Below are 15,813 nucleotides of genomic sequence, written 5' to 3' on the forward strand. Positions count from 1 at the left end.
TGATGAGGGGGCATCAAGAAGCCAGGTGCCTATGGAGGGCATAAGAAACCCACGATTTAGCCCTCGGGAAAATTACATCCTTGTTGAAGGTGTCATGTCATCGTATGATCGACTATATGGATCCTTGGCATGTAAGAATATTTTATCAAATGTATTATAATATTCAAAGTATGTTGTATATACCGCCATACCTAATGTATGAACTTTATTTGACATTTTTAATTCTTGTTTGATGGGGAACAATGAGGATAACTTTAATCTCATAAGGACATATCCAACAAAGTTTTCCACGCACTCATAATTAATAAGAAACTATCAATGATCCTTGAAATGCTGATAACTGAATGAGCTAAACAGAACAACATTAATTGACAATTGTTAACAAAACTGTAATCACATAAAATTAACATGAGGGGGAGGGATGGTGAGGGAAGGGAGATATGTGACATCACTAAAGGGAGGAATATGATAACCAAATCACTAACATGGAAGGAAGTTGTGGTGATGAGACGCAGGGTAAACGTTACGTTTCGTGCTCACTTATCCCTTCTACAGGCCAATTCTCATTCACCACAAAGTGGGACTATGGTACTTTACGACTCACTCACACTAAATTAATCCCATTCTTGAAACAAATGCAACAAATATGGCATCCATGTTTACTCAATACATGACTAACGTAATATTGAGAATGTCAACATTTCTGCTATCACGGATGTGTGCTGATGATTGGGCAAATGTAATGTGTCACTAATGCGCGCATTAAATAGCCTCATAGGTGTCCTTAATTATATGTACATGTTGACAAACAGTTTCAGATATTACCATACAGCAGGCGTGCTCAACTCCAGTCCTCGAGAGCCGCAAACAGGCCAGGTTTTCAGGATATCCCTACTTCAACACAGCTGGCTTAATTAGTGACTCAGTATGACTAAGCCATTAATTGAGGCAGCTGTGCAGAAGTAGGGATATCCTGAAAACCTGGCCTGTTTGCAGCCCTCGAGGACTGGAGTTGTGCAGGCCTGCCATACAGAATTACATCACACAACTGAAATGTATCTAAACCTACAGGCATGTAAAATATTTTTTCTATATATATACATACAGGTAAAACGAAGACAAGTCAAAAGTCTACATTGTGGGCAAACATCTGCAGATCTGTGTCAGCATCAGGTGTGTTTAAAAGGACACCTGAGACTTGTAAAAACGCTTCGGCGACATCAAACTCCGACTGAAGAGGAAGATGGCAAATGCTGGCAGACATGCATGGGGGACAGGAGGGATTCCTCCCGCCTCCTTGAATCTTCATTCCTACAGTATGAGGAAAAAATGTATTCTATCATGAATCCACGACTGATTTTTGGCATTGGAGGGAACAGATATTGGGCCAGCTCTCTCTCATTCGACACCTGGTGAGTCTGATGCAATTACATCAATCTTTAAGTCATCAATAGTGTTCAATGCAAGAACTTATACATACATTAAACTACAATCATCTGTTTTGATGATTTGATCATGTAATGTCAAAATTACACCTCACTGTTGATTGTAGGAAAAGCATGCTTGTTATTTAACTGATGCACGGATAATTTACATATAATCACAATATGTGCATTCACTATGTCTGTACAGGCAAATAAAGAGGAGCACATAATAACTTAGCCATTATGTTGATTGTAACGTATAGTTATTTATTATATAGTTATTGCTGAGGACACGGAATCAGATGTGTCACCAACAGAACATGAAAATGTTAGAAGTGATGATGAGATGGTACTGGATACACCACATATTCTTGCCACAGACCATGAAGATTCAGGCCCAGATTTTCGTGCACTACAGGATACAACACATCATGAAACAGATGAAGACCATGATCAGGTACCAGCGGGACAGGGAGACCAGGTTGCTTCGGAGAGATTGGCGAGTTTAACAAATCTAGAAGCCATGTATTTCAAACACCAACAATATCACACAGACAGACAGTCTAAAACAAATGACAACATGTATAAAGAAATGAAAAACATGACTATCATAATCAGTGCTCGACAAACCCGGTCGCCAACTCGCCAGCTGCGATCGGATATTGGCTCGTGGCCAGTAACCTTTCCCCTGCTCTGCAAAAAAAAAATCCCGTTCGTAAAAAAAAAAAATTCGTAGTTGATTGGCTGTGACGTGGGATGGAGTTGCCAGGACTTCAAACCGCCCTTTCTGCACGGGTAAGTAATGGGGGGGAGGGGGTTGAGTGCGTGTGTGTCTGCTGCTCCTCCTCCTCCTCCTCCTCCTCCTCCTCCTCATATCCTCCTGTATAATTGTGTCAGCTCCTATAATTTACAATTTACTGATCCGGTCATGGAGGAGTTTGGACAGATTCTTCAGGTGGGGGGAATTTAATGCACTTTAAATATTTATATACTATAGACACTGATACTGTACATCCTTCCCCCTCTCTCCGGTGCTCCCACTGCCCGCACGGGTCGGAACATACTGTAAAAGCCGGGGGTTTTCCTTCCTCCGGTCCGCGCGGGTCACATACTGTACTGTCCGGGGTGTTTCTCGCCCCCCCCCCCTCCGGTGTTCCCGCTGCCCGCGCGGGTCACGTAGTGGCCGGGGTGTTTCTCGCCCCCCCCCCCCTCCGGTGTTCCCGCTGCCCGCGCGGGTCACGTAGTGGCCGGGGTGTTTCTCGCCCCCCCCCCCTCCGGTGTTCCCGCTGCCCGCGCGGGTCACGTAGTGGCCGGGGTGTTTCTCGCCCCCCCCCCCCTCCGGTGTTCCCGCTGCCCGCGCGGGTCACGTAGTGGCCGGGGTGTTTCTCGCCCCCCCCCCTCCGGTGTTCCCCCTGCCCGCGCGGGTCACGTAGTGGCCGGGGTGTTTCTCGCCCCCCCCCCTCCGGTGTTCCCCCTGCCCGCGCGGGTCACGTAGTGGCCGGGGTGTTTCTCGCCCCCCCCCCCTCCGGTGTTCCCCCTGCCCGCGCGGGTCACGTAGTGGCCGGGGTGTTTCTCGCCCCCCCTCCGGTGTTCCCGCTGCCAGCGCGGGTCACGTAGTGGCCGGGGTGTTTCTCGCCCCCCCTCCGGTGTTCCCGCTGCCAGCGCGGGTCACGTAGTGGCCGGGGTGTTTCTTCGCCCCCTCCCTCTCCTGTGTTCCCGCTGCCCGCGCGGGTCTGCAGATGTTGCAGTTGCCGGTGATTCTCTCCCCTGTGTGTATGGGTATGAGAGAGAGATTGAGAGAGTGTGTGTGTGAGTGTGTGTGTGTGAATATGTGTGTATGGGAGAGAGAGATTGTGTGTGTGTGTGTGTGTGTGTGTGTGTGTGTGTGTGTGTGTGTGTGTGTGTGTGTGTGTGTGTGTGTGTGTGTGTGTGTGTGTGTGTGTGTGTGTGTGTGTGTGTGTGTGTGTGTGTGTGTGTGTGTCGGCAAGAGAGATGGAGTATTTGTGTTTGTGTGTGTGTATGGGTATGAGAGAGAATGTGTGTGTGCAGGACACCAGAGGTAACCCCCCAGTCAGTCACCCCCCCAGTCAGTCACCCACCCCCCCACTCAGTCAGTCACCCCCCCACTCAGTCAGTCACCCCCCCACTCAGTCAGTCACTCCCCCACCCCCCCCACTCAGTCAGTCACCCCCCCACTCAGTCAGTCACCCCCCACTCAGTCAGTCACCCCCCCACCCAGTCACCCAGTAAGTCACCTCACCCCCCCCATCCAGTCAGTCACCCCACTCCCCCAGTCAGTCACCCAGTCAGTCAAAAGTCACCCTGTCAGTCATCCCACCCCCCCACCCAGTCACCAAGTCAGTCATCCCACCCCCCCACCCAGTCACCAAGTCAGTCATCCCACCCCCCCACCCAGTCACCAAGTCAGTCATCCCACCCAGTCACCAAGTCAGTCATCCCACCCCCCCACCCAGTCACCAAGTCAGTCATCCCACCCCCCCACCCAGTCACCAAGTCAGTCATCCCACCCCCCCACCCAGTCACCAAGTCAGTCATCCCACCCCCCCACCCAGTCACCAAGTCAGTCATCCCACCCCCCCACCCAGTCACCAAGTCAGTCATCCCACCCCCCCACCCAGTCAGTCATCCCACCCCCCAACCAGTCAGTCATAAGTCAGTCTTCCCCCCCACCCAGTCAGTTTTCCCCCCACCCAGTCAGTCCACCCCCCACCCAGTCAGTCACCCAGTCAGTCAAAGTCACCCAGTCAGTCATCCCACCCCCCCACCCAGTCAGTCATAAGTCAGTCTTCCCCCCCCACCCGGTCAGTCTTCCCCCCCACCCAGTCAGTCTTCCCCCCCACCCAGTCAGTCTTCCCCCCCACCCAGTCAGTCTTCCCCCCCACCCAGTCAGTCTTCCCCCCCACAAAGTCAGTCTTCCCCCCCACCCAGTCAGTCTTCCCCCCCACCCAGTCAGTCCACCCCCCACCCAGTCAGTCACCCAGTCAGTCAAAGTCACCCAGTCAGTCATCCCACCCCCCCCCCACCCCGTCAGCTATACGGTCAGCCATCCCACCCCCCCACCCCGTCAGTCAACCCACCCCGTCAGTCATCCCACCCCCGCCCCCGTCAGTCAAAAGTCAGTCATCCCCCGCCCCCCCCCCCCACCCAGTCAGTCATCCCACCCCTCCCACCCACCCACCCAGTCAGTCAGTTACCCCCCCCAGTCAGTCAGTTGCCTCCCCCCCGTCAGTCAGTTACCCCCGTCTCTCCCCCCCTCTCTCTCTCCCCCCTCTCTCTCCCCCCTCTCTGTCTCTCTCCCCCCTCTCTCTCTCCACCTCTCTGTCTCTCCACCCCCTCTCTGTCTCTCCACCCCCTCTCTCTCTCCACCTCTCTGTCTCTCTCTCTCCCCTCTCTGTCTCTCTCTCTCCCCTCTCTGTCTCTCTCTCTCCCCCTCTGTCTCTCTCTCTCCCCTCTCTGTCTCTCTCTCCCCTCTCTGTCTCTCTCTCCCCTCTCTGTCTCTCTCTCTCCCCTCTCTGTCTCTCTCTCCCCCCTCTGTCTCTCTCTCTCCCCTCTCTCTGTCTCTCTCTCTCCCCTCTCTGTCTCTCTCTGTCTCTCTCTCCCCCTCTCTGTCTCTCTCTCCCCCTCTCTCTCTCCCCTCTCGGTCTCTCTCTCTCCCCCCTCTCTGTCTCTCTCTCTCCCCCCTCTCTGTCTCTCTATCCCCCTTCTCTGTCTTTCCCCTCTGTCTTTCCCCTCTCTGTCTTTCCCCTCTCTGTCTCTCCCCTCTCTGTCTCTCCCCTCTCTGTCTCTCCCCTCTCTGTCTCTCCCCTCTCTGTCTCTGTCCCCTCTCTGCCTCTGTCCCCTCTCTGCCTCTGTCCCCTCTCTGTCTCTGTCCCCTCTCTGTCTCTGTCCCCTCTCTGTCTCTGTCCCCTCTCTGTCTCTGTCCCCTCTCTGTCTCTGTCCCCTCTCTGTCTCTGTCCCCTCTCTGTCTCTCTCCCCTCTCTGTCTCTCTCCCCTCTCTGTCTCTCTCCCCTCTCTGTCTCTCTCCCCTCTCTGTCTCTCTCCCCTCTCTGTCTCTCTCCCCTCTCTGTCTCTGACGCTCTGCCTCACACTCTGGATCTGGATATCTTATTTACCCTGTGTATCTTAACTGCCCTATACTACACCGAAATAACCTATATTCTGCTTTCTTCCAGATCTGACTCAAGCTTCACACGGGAGACATTGGAACCCCCCCTAACCCAGAAGACAGGTAGGAAACACATCCCCTCCAATGTAAAACATTGCGGGAATTAGGGTACCTGGACATTGAGGGACTGCGGATCAGGTAAGATCCCAGGCGGGATTGCTGCTTTAAATATTGTGAAGCGGGGGCATCCAGACACTGGTTAAGGGGTGCAGGAAACTAGTCATTCATTTCTGGCTTTTTTTTCTAGATCTGACATTTATACACACATACACTCAATCTCACACACACATACACACACACACACACATACACACACACACACACATACACACACACGTAACAAGGACTAATTGTAGTATAATGTAATACAATAAATAAACTTATGTCAAAAACGAATGTTCTTATTCGGGAATTTATTCAATTTATTTTATTTATGTATTTTTTTTTAAAGCGGGGGCGGGGTTGGGGGCGGGACTAGGGGCGGGACTAGGTGGCGAGTAGATTTTTTGGTTCGGCGAGTAGATTTTTGGGTAATTTGTCAAGCACTGATCATAATGATACAACAACAGGAGACTCTACAAAATATGGCCAATAGCCTAACTATCATAGCGACATGTATGGCGCAGTTTGTGGCACATGTGCAGACACAGCACCCGCCAGACCCACTGGCACAATCTGAGACACAATCTCAGAGCCAAAAATACCCACATCCAGAGCCACTATCTGACACAGAGCTACAATCAGAGCCAGAAACAGAGATACAATTAGAGCCAGAAAGAGAGCCAGAAAGAGAGCCAGAATGAGAGCCAGAGCCACAGCAGGATCCGATGCCACAGGCTATTCACCTGGCACAAATCGTGGCACTTGCACTGGCACAGCCACAGCAACATCAGCTGGCAGTGGCATTGGCACTGTCCCAGCTTTGGGACTGTCCCAACCTCAGGCACTTTCCCAACCTCAGGCACTGTCCCAACCTCAGGCACTGGCCCAACCTCAGGCACTGGCCCAACCTCATGCACTGGCCCAAGCTTTGGGACTGGCTCAACCTCAGGCACTGGCCCAACCTCAGGCACTGGCCCAACCTCATGCACTGGCTCAAGCTTTGGGACTGGCCCAACCTCAGGCACTGGCCCAACCTCAGGCACTGGCCCAACCTCAGGCACTGGCCCAACCTCAGGCACTGGCCCAACCTCAGCCACTGGCCCAACCTCAGCCACTGGCCCAACCTCAGCCACTGGGCCAACCTCAGCCAGTGGCCCAACCTCAGGCACTGGCCCAAACACCAACTGCTTGAACAAGGCAACGTGCACGTCAAAGTGTACCTGATCCCACAGCAAGGCTTACCACACAGTCATCACAACGATATACTCAAAAGAAGAAGTCCTTTTGATACTTTGTAAGAAGAATCATGTTAGGGATAGTTTGGGTTACTGTACTACTGATGCTATGACACAAATGAAAGTGCACATGAAAATTTATTTAGAAATAAAATAATCTTCGATGATATTAGATTAGGTGAAATAATATAGAAATTTTTGATTTTTCTTTATCTTTTAAATATGTGTAAACATTACAATAAAAATTATTAACAAATTTTGTGTTATTGCAACATTTTTGTCAATGTCATGCTGATGACACTTTCACATGACTCTACTACAATATTTGTAATCTGTCGTGTTAAGGAATACACATTTATGGAGACTGTCACTATAATGTATAGTTTAAATTAGAATCTACACTACTGTAAAAACACACAACAATAAACAATAAATCCTTACCCTAGCGGCTATCGGCTATGGTAATGAAGCAGCATTAATGTACATTTTAATAATAGTGTGCGAGAGCAGGGGGTCACCTGAGCTTCAACGCATTGATTTCTGCCTCAGAGACCCCATGCTTGCCGAGTTACAGGCCCCGGTATGGGGCATCAGAGGCCAGTGTCGCCGCCATTTTTATAGCGTCCAAGACACGACGTAGGCTCTATAAAGATAGCGGCAACACTGGGCTCCGATGCCCCAAACCGTGGCCTGTAACTCTGGAAGCAGGGGGTCCCTGAGGCAGAAATCAATGCGGTTCAGCTCTGGGGACCCCCTGCTCCTGCACACTAGTAATACAAATACATGAAAGCAGCTTCATAACCATAACGGTTATTAACCGCTATAGTCATTAAGGGGTTAACCCACCCTCACCCACCATTTGGGAGGCCTACATACCCTCCCACACTAACCCCCCACCCCGTGAGGCCTAATCACCCTCACCCACTACCCACAAGGGAGGCCTACCCACATACCCTTGGGGCCAAAACCCCCTCCCCCCACCCCCAGTACCCACAATAAAAACAATACACTGCCCCACAATAAACATCATTCTATTTATTAAATACATAACCCACTCCCTGTGCCCCCCCATAAATACATAATTTATTCTTTTACATACAGGGTTCATACCCCAGCCCCACGCAAGTCCCCGGCGGGCTGGCGGGTAACCCAACAGACCTACAGGGTACCAGCAACTTGTTTCACACAGGTTCTGGAGGCCTGTTGGTGGGTCCCACCAAGCACCATGGCCCCCAGGTGGTCTCCTTGGTTCACCGTGGGCCACAATTTGTCCCATCCCATGGTCCCGTGGTGGGCCCGCGGATGTCTGGAAGCCCCGGGTCAGACCCACAGGTGTCTGCGGGGCCTTGGGTGGTTCTCACGGGGGTCTGGGGAACTCACGAGTGCTCTCTACGGGTCTGCGGTGCCCCCACGATGTGGGACCACCGCTTCATCCCTGCAGACTAAGGGTCTGCGGTGCCCCCACAGATGTGGGACCACCGCTTCATCCCCGCAAGTGTCACCCCTGGAACCACCAGCCTGATTCCCGTGAGATACCCGAGGATACCTCAGGTGGTCTCCAGAGGTCTCACGCAGAACCAAGGAACCAACCCTGAATGGAAAATAAATAAACCTGACCCATACATTCAATACATACATCCCCCCCCAACACATACAGTACAATATTGTGCTAAATAACTATTATCCAGATATGGATAATAGATTATTTGGCCATTATTAAACACATAAAACATGCATTAATCAAAACATTCATTTTTAATCTTAAAATCACCACATTGCATGTTACAATAAATCCAGCATGTACACTGTGCCAATGAATGTTAACAATAACATATTCCAAACAAAATACCAATACATCCAAACATGTATAATATTTAAACCAATCAAGTCACCATAAATCAATTAGCATTCATTCATCAAATCACTAAACAATTTACATTCCATCCATAACAATTAAACAATTAACTATTTCTATCGTTAAACGGAACAAGTTACTATCAGACAAAATATAAGTACCAAAAAATATACAATATACAAAAGCAAGCCTCACCCTGACCTAAAGTACACCATACAAGACCAACAATGACATCTATCTAATTCTAAAATACATTACACACACATTTATGCATAGCAGCATATCCCAAAGCCTTTTAAACACAGCAATCCAAGCATTTCCTATCAAACCAATTCTTACCCTGTATGTATATATCGATCTAGACATACATACATACATACATACATACAGTGGCAAGAAATTATCCCCCCCCCCCCAAAAAAACACATGTAAAAAAACAAAAAAAAACATGAACAAGTTAAATAAAATACCTTTCGTTTGTTCACTTACCATAACTTGACCCACTCACCGACTCCCGTTGAACAGGTTACTCTCGAACCAATCCACGCACAGGAACCCATAAAATAATAAATCATAAAATAATAAACCATAACATCATAATCATTAAAATCAAATTCCAAAACAATCCAGGGGTCTTCTATTTGTAATCCATCTTCATCTGTATTATTTTTTCTTGTATCTTCTTCCGGTCTCTTCCAGTCTCTTCTTCGGCCACTCCCTGGGCCACGCCCTGGTGTTCTTTCTTCCTCCGGAGGTGTTCTTTCTTATTCCGGAGGTCCTTCCTCCTCGGCGTCTGGCTTCAAAATGAGGCGACATAGGCTTTTATAGGCCTATGACATCACATGTTGGTCAAATGTTTCCCACGGTCCTGATTGGGCCGTGAAAAACATGTGATTTGGCCAAAAAATAACAATTAAAATGACGTCATTTAAAGGCAATGAAAGCACAGCCAATCAGAATGTCTGTGCTTCAATTGCCTTTAAGATGACGTCATGAAAAGAAAGATGTCCGGCGACACATGGTACGGTGGCGTGGGAACTCCATCCCAACTCTGATTGGCTCTAGTAACATGTGACAGGCTTACATCACGTCACATCCAATCTCCCCAAAGCCTCTGTCACATGGTATACTAGAGCCAATCAGAGTTGGGATGGAGTTCCCATGCTCTGATTGGGTACCATACCATGTGTCGCCGGACATCTGTCTTTTCATGACATCATCTTAAAGGCAATTGAAGCACAGACATTCTGTTTGGCTGTGCTTTCATTGCCTTTAAATGACGTCATTTTAAGTGTTATTTTTCTGCCAAATCACATGTTTTTCACGGCCCAATCAGGACCGTGGCAAATATTTGACCAAAATGTGACGTCATAGGCCTATAAAAGGCTATGTCGCCTCATTTTGAAGCCAGTCGCAGAGGAGGAATGACCTCCCCTCCTAAGAAGAAAAGAAGTGCGTGGCGGAAGAACACGGAAGAAGATGGAAAATAACGGAGAAGACCCCAAAGAAGAAAAGAAGACCCCAAGACACACGGGAACGATTACAAATAGAAGAAAGAAGGCACACACGTGGATTGTAAGGGTTTATTCTTTAATGGTTACCTGTGGATTGGTTCCAGTGGTTCCGTGTCACATGGATTTCTGTGAGTGGGCATCTAATGGTAAGTCAACAAAATAAAACATGTTTTTTTTTAAATTTTACAAGTGTTTTTGATTTTGGATTCTTGTCTTTTCTTTTTTCAGTACCATTTAATGCCTGTGAATGTATATGTATATAAATACATTCACGGACACTGAATGGGTGTATTGTATGTGATTTTGGTATGTAAATGCATTGTTTTTTAATGCTCTATTATTGCCCCTGTATGTTATGTATATCTATCTATATGGATAGACATACAGGGATAATAATTGATTGTTTAGCAAATGTTTATGTTATTTTCATGTATGGCTAATGTATTTTTCCGCTTAATTTTGACATTGTTGTGAATAATGTAATTTGTATTTAAGTAGAGGTTATTTGTAATGGCTTCTTTATGGTACTTAGATTGGAATAATGGTGGTTACTTTAAATGAGAATTCTTTTGGCAATTGTTTGGCTTTAGGAATTGAATAGGGAATTGTATAATTGATTTGTATTGTATTGTAATTCGTTTAGGAAATGGATTAATTGATTGATGGTAATTGTATTGATGTTTCTTATTTTGTATTTGATTTTCATGATGGCATTTGTGCTTAGGGGACATTGTTCATAGTGTATTTTATTGTGACATATATTTAGCATTGTTACATGATGCACAGATTAATTGCATCATGTAGACACTCAATGCAATTGTGTGACATTTCATATACATTTGTGTAGCTGGTGGTTTGTTGGTTTATATTTACAATCGAAGCTGGATTTATTGTAACATGCAATGTGGTGTTTTTAAGATTAAAAATGAATGTTTTGATTAATGAATGTTTTATGTGTTTAATAATGGGCAAATAATCTATTATCCATATCTGGATAATAGTTATTTAGCACATTATTGTACTTTATGTGTTGGGGGGGGGTGTATATATTGAATGTATAGGTCAGGTTTATTTATTTTACATTCAGGGTTAGTTCCTTGGTTCTGCGTGAGACCTCTGGAGACCACCTGAGGTATCCTCGGGTATCTCACGGGTATTAGGCTGGTGGTTCCACGGGTGACACCTGCGGGGATGAAGCAGTGGTCCCACATCTGTGGGGGCACCGCAGACCCTTAGTCTGTGGGGAAGAACCGGTGGTCCCACATCCGTGGGGGCACCGCGGACCCGTAGGTGCGGGGATGAAGCGGTGGTCCCACATCTGTGGGGGCACCGTGGACCCGTAGTGAGCACTCGTGAGTTCCCCAGACCCCCGTGAGAACCACCGAGGCCCCGCAGACAACTGTGGGTCTGACCCGGGGCTCCCAGACATCCGCGGGCCTACCGTGTGGACCCAATTGTGGCCCATGGTGACCCAAGGAGACCACCTGGGGGCCATGGCGCTTGGCAGGACCCACCAACAGGCCTCCAGAACCTGTGTGAAACAAGTTTCTGGTACCCTGTAGGTCTATCAGGTTACCTGCCAGCCCACCGGGGACTCGCGTGGGGCTGAGGTATGAACCCTGTATGTAAAAGAATAAATCATGTATTTATGGGGTGGGCACAGGGGGTGGGTTATGTATTTAATAAATAGAATGATGTTTATTGTGGGGCAGTGTATTGTTTTTATTATGGGTACTGGGGGTGGGGGGAGGGGGTATTGGCCCCAAGGGTATGTGGTTAGGCCTCCCTTGTGGGTAGTGGGTGAGGGTGGTTAGGCCTCACGGGGTGGGGGGTTAGTGTGGGAGGGTATGTAGGCCTCCCGAATGGTGGGTGAGGGTGGGTTAACCCCTTAATGCCTGTAGCAGTTAATAACCTCTACGGTGATTAAGGGGTTAGGGGACATTACATTGGCTATTGTGATTGTTGTGCATGTTTTGCAGCATCGGAGGGGGCATGGGCAGGACGAAGATGAGGATGAAGACGGCCTTCATCGTGGATGCCTGTAAAAGGTAAGTGTAATATGTTTTAACTGTATTTATTGAATGTTATATGTATTTAAAATGGGCAAATGCATTATTATCCATATGTGGATAATAGTAATTTTGCACATTACTGTATAGTATGTGTTAGGGGGGTGTATTTATTTATTAATATTGTTTATTATTTTTTGAGGCGCAACATTGGTACCCCGGGACTTCCGCAGGGACCCCCGGACTCCTGCGGGGACCCCCGCTTAGTGAGCCGGGGATACCCGGACCTCCGCAAGGTAAGCCGGGGACACCCGCCGGCCTGTTGTATGGGTTTTGCGCATGCAAAAAGGTAAACATAGAATTTTTTCTAAGTCCTGCTTTTTTATCACCAGCCTTTAGCTGGTGAGCTTTTTTCAGCGCAACTTTCACGTACGATCAGTTTGCGTTGCTTAGTGAATCCCGCAGAAGGGCAGGATTCAGCGCAAACAGCTGATGGTACGATCAAAGTTGGACTTAGAAAAATTTCAAGGAAAAGACCGTTTTAGAGCACAAAGTGCCTGTTTGCGCGGCTTAGTGAATCGCACTCGGTGGAACTTCACGTTCTAAGAGCACTTTGCGCTCTTAAAACTACTTATCACTGCTTAGTGCATAGCCCCCTAAATACATTTTCAAAAGGTATATTGAATCCAAGACAGCATTGCAGTGAGATGATAGTTGCTCCTTTTTTATACACACAGAAGTGCAGTGTTTGTATGTGCCAGTGTGTGTATTAAAAGAAGCATTTTCTCCCGCAACTTTAGATTCGCAATAAAAGGCAGTTTTTGGCCGTGTCGAGTCTCATTCACCAAGGTGTCAGCATGTTCTGCTTTCATTATTTGTGGTATGTTTTTTTTTTACCTTTATCTTGCAATATGATATTATATGTATTAGATTTTTCTATATGCACGTTGTATGTATACTATTGTCTTGTACTTTGATCTCACTGCTATGTTGTATTGTAATCAAAATACCTTTTGAACATTTATTTAGTGTCTTGGTATTTTTTTTAACGGTTTATTGCTCATCCTTCCTGATTTATAGTATTTTTGGGTGGGAATTAGAGATACCAACTTGAGCAATAGTTAATTTTTCATATATGTAACAAGGTTTCTCCTATCCCCCCTCTGGGAGATCCACTCTATTGTTACTGTGTGGTGCTGAGGAATACCTGTTAGCTCCAGGAGATTTGAGCTGTCTGCGTTGTAGTGGAGACCAGGACAGGCTTTTGAATACCATCTTAGCTGTTTCTCATGGTGCTTGCACCTCCAGCAGTAGTGGGCTCCAGGATGTTCGAAGATCAGCCCCCACCATTGCATGTTTCTACCCTCCTGCCCAAGGACTGACACTCATACAGGGGTATGATGATGAGTGGTCTTCATTGCATGACACTCCAGTTCTTTCTCACAGCAGTGCAGGATCTCAGAAGCTCTAGGCCTCTGGATGATGCTTACCCCAGGTATCTGGGACTCCACTAATCAGGAAGTGGAAGGGGTGGGCTCATGGTCTATACCTATCCCTGATAGGCTTACACGGGCCATGAGTCACCACCTTACTTCCATCAAAGAGGAGCTAGATTAACCCCTTACAGTTTACAGCTAACAGGACTTACATAACTGGGAGGGGAAAGACAGGCAGAAAAGACATACCCAGTTACACTCTCACCTGGTCCAAAACCCCAACGTCCTCACTTGGGACCAAATTTATTGCACCATTTGTCAGTCTGGAACCTGAAAGATAACAGAGATAACATTTTAATGGTACACATAACTATGATGTACACAGAGACCCAAATCACATACTGGTGACAGTAATAACTACTTTACTAACTCTCCAACGTGGAGAGCATGGGGCATTACTTGTAATATTTGGGATCAGGCTTCTTTATAGGCCATCCCTCAAAGTCCTTGACCCAGACAGAGTACACTCGGGGTCCACCAGTATTATGGCGAACCTCTACCCGATCTTTAAAGATACAGGTCCCAATAAGCCATTCCCTCATGATCTCATAGATTTTAGGTTCAGTTACATGTTCTTTATAACTGGTCCGGGAATGTAAATACTCCTTAACAGCTAACATTAACCAATCATGCCGTTAATCTTCAATTTCCTGCATAGTTGGCTCTGGAACATATGGGATATTGAAACCATGGGACAACCTGTACCTGTTGCATATGGCTCTGTTTGCTCTGCATAGCCTTACAATTTTCCACCCAGCTCCTTGCCAGGTGATACCCAAAACCTAGGGTCCGCCTCTTGATATAATATAGAGGGGCCCTTTGGTACTCTTACCCGCAGATTTATCTCCCCAAGTTGGTTGCGAAGTACCTCTGCCATCTCATCTAGAGAAAATTGGCACTTCTCCCTCCAATGGTCAACTATAGAACCGTCAAACAACACAAACCGTGTACTCTTTAGCATAAAGACTATGACGGTGAGGGGGAACCACGGTCAGTAAATAAAGGTATTATGCCTAGCTGGGTGCCCCTGGGCCATATTGGGGAATCATAGAGTGCCAGCTCTGTGACCCAGTAATGGCAGTAACACTGCAATTGTATAAAAAAAATCTGTGTGTCCCATCAGGTATAAGGTGGTGATAATAATATCATGGGTTAAATGTACTGTATATGTTATTGTGCCCATGTTTCCCTGTAACCCGTGCAATGGAAAAATGGTTGTAAAAAGCAGCAGCTTACAGCACAGTGCATAGCATTTAGCTAACTTCGGCTAGGAAGGACCTAGAGCGCTAAGTTTTTCTGGAGTGCTGCTGGAGAAAAATCCTTAAAAAGGTTATGCCAAACCAATTCTACGGCGGTAGAATGAAGCAAGCACCTTCGGCGGAGAAATAGGGGTTGCGAGTGGCGCCCCTAGCCAAAGACTGTTTTGCGGCTGTTTGTGCACAATCCCCGCTCCTGGAAAATTGTGCCTAGAGACTCTGATTCTGAAAAGTTTTTTTTTAGGAATAGAAGATTTCGTTTTGCCCCATACAGTACCAGTAAGTGTATTTTCGTAATATTTTGTAAATCAAGCTGTGTATGTTCATTGTGTAAATAAATAAAAAAATATTTTATCTCTTGCTTTGCTCAATCAAAAGATCCGGGAATTAAGCTGTTAAAAGTGCTGGTCTCCCATGACAGGGACATACCCACAGAACATAAGATCCCACCACCTAAGGGGGTCCTAACATAAAGAGCCAGGTCCTAAATTAGCAGGTCTGGAACATACAGCAATTCCCAGCTAGCTCAAACTCCTACACCCACCACATAATGAATGTATATTTATGCCAAAATGAGTGCTACTGAGCGTGGCAAATGTATACTACAAAAGACACTGGTGCCCAATTCTACATCAAATTGACAAAACATATATGGTAATAATTATAAAGTATAAATACTTCAATAATAATAGTAATTACTTGGTTATTTGGTTAAACCTTTTGGCCAAAGCATCGT

Source organism: Ascaphus truei, chromosome 5 (genome assembly GCF_040206685.1).
Source record: "Ascaphus truei isolate aAscTru1 chromosome 5, aAscTru1.hap1, whole genome shotgun sequence".
NCBI lineage: Eukaryota > Metazoa > Chordata > Amphibia > Anura > Ascaphidae > Ascaphus > Ascaphus truei.